The sequence below is a fragment of the Corvus brachyrhynchos genome, unplaced genomic scaffold (assembly GCF_000691975.1).
Source record: "Corvus brachyrhynchos isolate BGI_N302 unplaced genomic scaffold, ASM69197v1 scaffold114, whole genome shotgun sequence".
In the NCBI taxonomy this organism is placed as follows: Eukaryota; Metazoa; Chordata; class Aves; order Passeriformes; family Corvidae; genus Corvus; species Corvus brachyrhynchos.
In genome coordinates, this window is record NW_008238337.1 from 6,144,551 (window position 1) to 6,153,000 (window position 8,450).

At 42.0% G+C, this 8,450-nt stretch overlaps 1 protein-coding gene across 1 annotated transcript in view; it reads right to left on the reverse strand.

Annotated features, from left to right (window-relative positions):
- Positions 1-8,444, reverse strand: part of GALNT9 (polypeptide N-acetylgalactosaminyltransferase 9) — a 131,862-nt gene extending 123,418 nt beyond the window's left edge. The window contains exon 1 of the mRNA XM_008634089.2: positions 8,255-8,444. The gene's annotated coding sequence lies outside the window, so the exon portion shown is untranslated. The remainder of the gene's footprint in view (positions 1-8,254) is intronic.
- Between the last annotated feature and the right edge of the window lie 6 nt (positions 8,445-8,450).

The window sequence follows — 8,450 nt, forward strand, 5'->3', positions numbered from 1 at the left end:
TGCAGCAGGACTAAGTGCACGGGTGAGCTGAGGAGAATTTGAATCATTGCTGCAGTCATAAAAACCTACTTGAGGCAGTCATCCCGTGCAGCCAGCAGTCTGTCACCCCACACACTGCTCCAGCACAGCAGGGCTGGCAGCACCTGCACTTTGCTTAGAAAGCAGTGTCACTTTTGTACCTGGCTTGCATTCCCAGCTCAACACAACTGCTGACTCAATCACGGACATGAATTTCAACAGCTCCTCAGCAACAAAACCCAGTAACACACTGGGAATCCCAGAGAGACCAGCTCTGTGCTATGAATCCTATGGCAGCAGAGCCCAGTGGCACACAGGTAACACAGGCCTTTACACCAGCAGCTTCTTTCCACACACCTGTCTTGGCTTTGCACAGGGGAAGGAGTGTCAGGAATCTGTGGGGGGAGAGCAAGGCTTGTGCCAGTGCTGTGCCATTTTACAGGGGCTGTTCAGCCCAAGGGAGATCCTGGTGTTGCAGCAGCCTCTTGGGCTTGCTGTTCTAACATGCAGCCCAGGAGGTTGGGACTGAAGCAAATGCACACTAAAGAATCCCAGAGGCCAAGCATGTTCCTTTGTATCCTCATCCACCAAATCCTGGTTATTTAAATGTGATTCCCAACACTGGAATTCCAAGCATTATGCTGTGAAACAGATAATGCTCTCCTGTAGTGTTTTGGCATCAAATATCTCTGCCTGACAGAACTGCTTTAAAGTAGCAGAAAGCTACTTAAAGAGAAGGTCTTCTAAAAACCTCTTCCTTGGTTTAGTTTTCTTCAGCACTGCCCATTCTCCCGGGATGACATGCAAATTACAGCTCATGTATTAAAAGGATAAATCAGACTGGTGGCATGTGAAAGTGCTTCTATAGAATGGCTCCATAGGAGGTGGTGCAAGGCTTAAGATATTCAGAAATCTATATTCTCACCTTCTCTAAAAACGTTTTGCTCATTTACTTCAACAACTCTTCAGCCCCCAAGAGAACTCTGCGTCCACACTGCGCATGATGACAAAGCAGAATCACTCTATTGTCTCCTCAGCTCTCTACCCTGCTGCTGCCCTTGGACTCTCCTTCAAAGCCAGTAATCAAGGACATAACTTGAAGGAAAAAAAAAAAAAAAACCCAACCAAAAAAATTAGGTCTTTTGCCATTTATCTGAGATTCTCAAAACCAGCCCTTTTCTACTGCACTGTTTCACTAAGGACTGCCTCAACAAGGATACAAACCAATTCATGGCCCCAGGCTCATCCTTGGTTTGAGAGAAGATGCCTCAGAACAAGTCATCCAAGTAAATTAAACACAAACACAGAATTGTTCAGAAATGAAATGACCTGACAAGTGCAGTAAGAGGGGTAGGAAACTGGTGTGAGAGCTCCCGTTCTGCTGGGTTTCCCACCAAAGGTGCTGCTGTATTGTCTTTCCATGCACAGCAATGAGTCCAACTTAGTTAAACCAGGTGAAATAAAAACTTAGTGCAAAGAACTGCAGAAGCACAAGCCCCCTTCCCTCACTGTGGGAGGAGAGCATCAAATCACAGGGATAAGACAGCAGAACTCAGCTCCTTCCTTGTCCCTTCCTTGGACATCTGCAGATGTGCACATACACACAGAGCTTACTTCACTTGGACCTACACCAGATCACGGGTGTGACATCACTTCAAGAAACAAGAATTTGAAAGCCCAACAGATCCAACTGAGAAATAACTGATGGAACCAGGGTTGTCACCTTCATCCCCAGCAGCACCACATGTGTTTAAACTCAGAGTAACCCCAGCTAAACAGAGGGCCCTAGACCAAGCTGCATCTTGCGGCTTCCTGATTGCTGCCATCTGTTGCGTAAGTCAAGAAATCTTGGCTCAGGAGATGGCCTTACACTCTTTTTATCTCCTACAGGACTTTCTGAGTAACCAGCAAGTGCCAGTTGTGGTGCATCTTGACTTCATAACTGTCTGGGGAACCTAGATATTCCAGAACACTTGAAAGGATAAAACTCTAGGGCAGACAGACAGTTTTTAATCTGTTTGCATCTGCCCTACTGTCCTAGAAACGGGTTTTGCCTCCACATATGAGGCTTTCAGATATTCACAGCCACTTCCATGGCACCACAGCTATGAGTTTTAGGAAAAGCAGACACATCCAATTAGTACTTGGCTGCTTTAGCTTTGTGCTCTCAGAAGAAGATGACTTTGGGTCACTGGCAGGATCTCTCTGGCTTTCACTCTCAGGAACTGGAGGTGTCTTATTTCAGAGGACAGTTTTGATCAATAGGACTACAACAAGGTTGGAAGCTGCTCTGCTGTTACTGGCTCTCTTCCTTCCTGTTATCCAGAACATCACAGGCTCTTTTTATTTTCTTCTTTTTTCTTTTTTTCTCTCCTTCAGTGTGTTGGTTTAAACTAAATGATGGTAATGACTACCAAGAGAAACCCCACAAACAACAACAACCATAATAAAAAAGTATGCCAAGTATACCCAGAGAAACTGAGTGCCCGTTAGTAAAGTTAGAGAAGGGCATTAAAAAAAAGCCAATTTATTAAACATGACTCATTTATTTTCCTTCCTTTCATAAATCTTAGTATTTCCTTGGAGAAGTGCCACACATTCAGTGTCTGGAACCTCATTCTTAAACGGTGCTCTTGGTTTAACTGCTACCTGCCTTTATTTACTAAAACATCAAACAAACAAACAAACAATAAAACCCCCTAAACTCAAAAAACCAACTCCACCTCTCTCTATCAAGGGTATTAAGTTAAAGCCAGGTTTTCTAATCCTCTAAACCTGTGCAGTGGCTGTAGGTGTGCAACCACCACACTGCAGCTCTTCTCTGGGAAGATGAGAGACCCGTATTTGCTTTTCCAATTCCAGCTACATGTACAAAGAAGTGGAAAGATACTGAACTGGAATACAGCTGAAAAGGCAACAAAAACAACATCAGTCAAAGGTTTCCTTTCTGCCTCTGTAAACTTTGCTTTTAATCTCATATGGTACAAATGATTCAAGTTCCACACAAATGAGTCAATGATAAAATTACCACATGATTTTTTTTTTTCCTGTCAAAATAAGCTTTCTTCCCAGCTACAAAGGCAAAAAGCAGAAACATTACATAAAAAATAGTTACCACTATATGAAACACAGAGTACAGGGAAAGGCATTAAAATCACTGATGTCCTGCTAGAATTGAGACCTTTTTTTTGTATTTGTCAATATTTTTCAGAGCTGAGTGCAATTTTGCCTGTTTTACAAAAGGGAGCTGCACTCTTTTTAAACTAAACTTCTAGAACTTTTCTTCCTAAAGTGCCTAAATAGAGTAATATTATTTTGAATATTACCTTATATTTATATAGACACTATCTAAATATTGGCTCATTACATTTTCCTTCTGTTGTTTTAGGGAACGAAATCTTCACCTTCCTGAAAGCACTGACTGTGAATCCCCTCAGCTACATAAATCAAGACTAACACAACTAAAGCAGGTGTGATGGGGAAATCAGTCTTTTGGACTTGACCATCACTTTGCACTACAAAAGGTCAGGCCTGTAGCAAGGGTGACTTACCCAAAGTTGAGAAAGTGACCCAGCACAATAGAAAATACTGTGTGGTAAACCAAGAAATGGCAGCCTAACTTAAAAAAAGAAAAAAAAAAGAAGTTAGTATTTTTTTCACTCCTGCCTTCATGAGGCCCAACCTTGCATTTCTTTAAAAATGTCCTGAAAATGAGACCACGTGAAGATAAGACCCTCACTGAGATAAGGAAAGCACAGGGCTAAGAGCAGAGCCCACAAGTGAGCAGATACTTCTGGAGTTATTTATGTTAGCAGCAGACCATAACCACCTAAAATAGAAATAGTTAGAAAATGTGTGGGTATGAGAAGGTGCAGTTTCATTGGTACAAAACTGCTGTCACACTAAATGTGACCCATGCATGTGTGGCTTTACCTCTCTCCTCTGCCAAGGAACTGCTCTTCAGCTGAGAGCTGCCAGCTGTAAAACTGCTTTTTGTCAAAGCTGATGTGGACATTCACATGACTCACTTGCAGCCTGTTCCCAACCCTTACTTTCAAATATGGAAATGTGGACCCATTTTCGACCAGTCCCAAGCTTACAAAGAATAAACTGTCCTTTAAAAAATACTACTGTAACTTTTACCTATGCAGATTGCCAGGAAGAATTCTAAATGCAATCACTTGGCTTCCAGTGCACTCTAAAAATCAGGAGTCCCAGTCAGCAGGAAAAAAATGCATCCAGGACCAGCTATTTCCATCCTTTTAAGCCTCGGTGCTGCAATTATGTGAATTGTCCACTTTTTCCCCCAGCCTTCTCCATGAAATGCATATGTAATGTAAACCCCATTTATCACACTGGAAATTACTATTGCATTTAATCTTCCCAAAGAGAGCAAAATCAAATTATGATGTGTAACGAATGATAACCTGTCAAATTCAAGGGAATACTCCCAACTTATCCCTCCACATCTAAAACAGATCAGGTCAAAGGAGTCTAGTGTAGAAGACATGGGTAGGAAGACATGATGTGAGAATACATAATGAGAACATGAAAGCTCTCTTAATCTTTGCAGATTGAATGAAATCTAATTACATGCTGTATTGATTGTTGTGTATTACTGGAAAGAGACAGTGAAAAGGGAAAAAGGCAATTAGACTGAAATTGTAGTCTGACCTTCAACTGCTTTTGGCATGAAAGGTTATGCTCTACTTGGGGCATCAAAAATTCTTTATCCTCTATGGCAAATCATTAGCAACAGACTTAGATGCAAAACTGATTAGGGGGAAAAACTCAGTCAATTAAATCCTTTTTTTAATTTTTCCCCTTTACAAAAAAAGTAAAGGCAAAGGAAGAAAATACCAAGGTGTTATCATTATGCCATTTAATGAATTGCTACCAAGTCTAGCTGGCATTAGTTCTGTGTTGAATGACAATAAAATATACCCATCAATAGCAATACCACAGCAAAAAAAAAAAAAAAAAAAAGAAGATATATAGATTGCTCAACTACATCCATAATAACTCAATTTTTCAAAAGAAACATTGTACCCAAGGTCAAGCATCAGGAGGTAATACAAAGTCTGACCAAGAAAATTCCACAGACACGTTTCATTGCTTTCCTTTCCCTTTACATGCTCCACTCATTTGCTTCCACCAAACCCAGCAGCAGCTGAGTGAAAAGAAAGCTTTCAGAAACACTATTTCTCCCAAGTTGATAAAAAACCAGAGCACGAGCCAAATGAAAACTATTGTTTGGGTGTATGTCTGCACGACTCTGCAGGGAATCATGGAAATTCTCATTCATCCCATTCTAAAAACTCTTGATCTGCCAAAGATAATCACAAGGAGCAGCTTTCTCCTGACTTTCATGCATGGTCCTCTGTGTCCTGCACTCACCTCCACAGGCACTGCACTCACAGATTTTATTCAGACTGAAAAGTTAACGAGTCTCAAGTGATCAGTTTTGGATTGCCTCTTTATACATTTGTAATGTTACTGCCTGTGTTTATTTTCCTTGCAGAAGGTACACACTTCTCAATAACATTTCCTTGATTGTATGTAAACAAATATGTGTGACAGAAACAAAATTCTGTGCAGCTGCAGGTCTGGTCTCTCACAGAGTAACTTTTTATTGCACTGGATCATAAACAGAGTCCCTAGAACATCCAAGTAAGTCTTAGGAGTTCAGGTCTCATCTGAACAGAAGAGAAAAATGAAATAAAAGAACACTGAGATGTTATTACCAGAAATATACTTAATAAGTAGCTCTAAATTTGCTGATCTCAAAGAGAAACAACCAAGAGCAGAAAACTGAAATACTGGGCTGGGCTGACCTGCTGCAATGATAACATTGAGCTGGACTCAGCCTCCTGGTGCTTTGAGGGGTTCTGGGTATGCAAGGAACTCGTATTCCTCCTGAATAAAATCTGTCTACCTGTGTCTGTCTCTCCATATAGAAGTGACTTTGACCCACCTTATGAGAAAGTAACATCTAAGACAGCCTCAGTCGGCTCTCTAACCTTGTGATCAGGCAGCATGTACAGGACAGGGTCTGAGAACCTTACTCAACATTCAGGTGATGCCGCAGAGCTCCAGAGCACATGGAGTGTTTGTGTAACACCAGCCTTGCTGTGTGACACAGCACAGCCCTGTCAGACAGGCTCCCCCAAATCCCAGCGCTGCCAGAGCAGCATTATGCTCATTAATGGCATAAATAATGAGTCATGGTATTAAAAACAGAATACCAGGGAGCTAAACCCAAACAGAGATGCTCGATACTGATTTACTTACAGCAATGCAACTCTGATCATTTCAGTGGAGCACCTCCTAATTTCTTAGGACTTTTTGCTTTTGTTGAAACAGGGTGGGAGGAAAAAAAAGGTTTTTTTCAGAATGATGATGAAATAATAAATTAATCTGTGATAATGTACCACTGTGTAATGAAAAAAACCCCACCAAACACATCAGAGAGAAATTAAAGGGAAATAAATAGGAAATTTGAACAGGTCTGCTTGAAAAACTTTCTGTATTTTCCTGTGCAAGAACTTTCAGGAAAAGAAAACTGCCTGCAGTGTTTGATAGGACCTGAAGAAACAACATAGCACTAATTTCAAGTAATTTCACTATGAAGTTCCATATCCAATAAATGAAATTAAAGAAGATGAAGAAAATAGTTCCCAAAGTAGAGGCATACTTTACAGAGAACTTCCAGTCATTGCGTGCAATGGTGCCTTCCTAGCACGTTAAGGACTCCTGCTGATTCTCCAGGGGGTGCTATGCTGAGATGAACACAGCACAGGAAAATCCTACCCAAAGTCCCCCCTATGAACAACATCAAGAACAAATCCATTTTGGGCCAAAAAACCCCCCCATTCACTGAGCTGCAATGGATGTATCTTGCGGAGCAATCTGATTTAGTTTGGGAACTTTGTGGCTTTGTGGAATTCACGAGAAGGTTTTTCCTCTTAAATCCTACATTCTTCAAAACTGTTCCAAAATATGGTTAGAAAGCACAGCTGTTGACACTTTCTCTCTCATTCCTGAATGTGTGGCTTTGGGACACACTCCACACTCCACGTTCCCCCTCTGTCTGTCCTGTTTATCCAGAGGAGAACGTAAGGGGATGCCTGTTCTCTAACACTTGCTGGCACAAGCTGTGTATTACCATAACAGCCCAACTTACTTAGATTTATACATTCATTCACAAAGTAGTAATAGGAAACATACTTTATGCTAACCCTCCTATTCGTCTGCATTTTGAGACTACAGTAGCCTTTCTTAAATCAATGTTATGAGTTAGGATTTCCACAAGCAGCCCAGAAGCACATTTGCTCTACTTAAACATATTTACACTGGAAATTTTATTTGGTGAGAAACACTAAATGTTACATTTATATTCTAATTTCATGCAGAAGTTCACTCCTTCAGCCTCTTCTTGTCCAAAACACTGCTGTATTTAACCACATACTTATTTCTTTGATGTCTCACACTTAGAACTTCAAAAATCTATGCAAATACAAATGCACTTGTTTTGAAGAATTAGTTTCTATATGAAATGTTATCTGTCCTATAACAACTTTGATGGCTTAGCCTGTTTTAACTAGCATGGAGAGGTTCTTTGCTTACCTAGCAATATTTTTCAAGGCTGGTGAATGAGAATGGTAAGTCATAAAACGAATTAGTGGATGCTTCCCCTCCTCATCAATGACAATAACAAATTTAAGTGGCAAAATTAAGGAAGCATATGGGTGCTCTGTTTGAACAGACCATTAATAGTGCACAATGTAAGAACTCAGCAGAATGTTTTTAAAGGAGTTCTGAAACCAAGTATATGACTTCCAGCTATAACCTAACAGTGTATTTGCTATACAAACAACTTCCTATGCAGAGTTAATACATCCAGGCAAACTGTAAAACCTAGTAACAGTTCGTAGGGACTTCCTCTGATCCTGAAACCCCTAAACGTCAGCCTCCTTAACTTTGTATCTATTGAGGAAGTCCTGACTTCGGACCAAGAGTTGGCAGAGAGGCAGGGTGCTGGTGATGGGAGGTTCAACGAACCCCTCCAGCAAAACCCTGCACCCTCTCTTCCCCTGGGTTTTCAGCACTTCAGCGCTGGGGTCAGTGAGAGCGGTGCCCGGGCTCCCCTCCCCAGCGGGGGAACACTTTGGGGGCTCTTGTCCACCCTGCAGCACCCTTCCGGGGGCACAGGACGTCCCCTCCCCGCCCCTCGTACCATTGAGCTGGTTGTAGACCACTTCCTCCAGGTGGTCCAGGCGCTGCAGGATGGACTCCCTGTCGGCCAGGCTGCCCACCTTGGCGCCGCGGCTCCTGGCCCGGCGGTCCGCGCTCCGGACGATCTGCACCAGCTCCTGGGAGCGGTCCTGGATCCTGCAGTAGACGGAGAAGAGGATGATGCCCACGAAGACCAA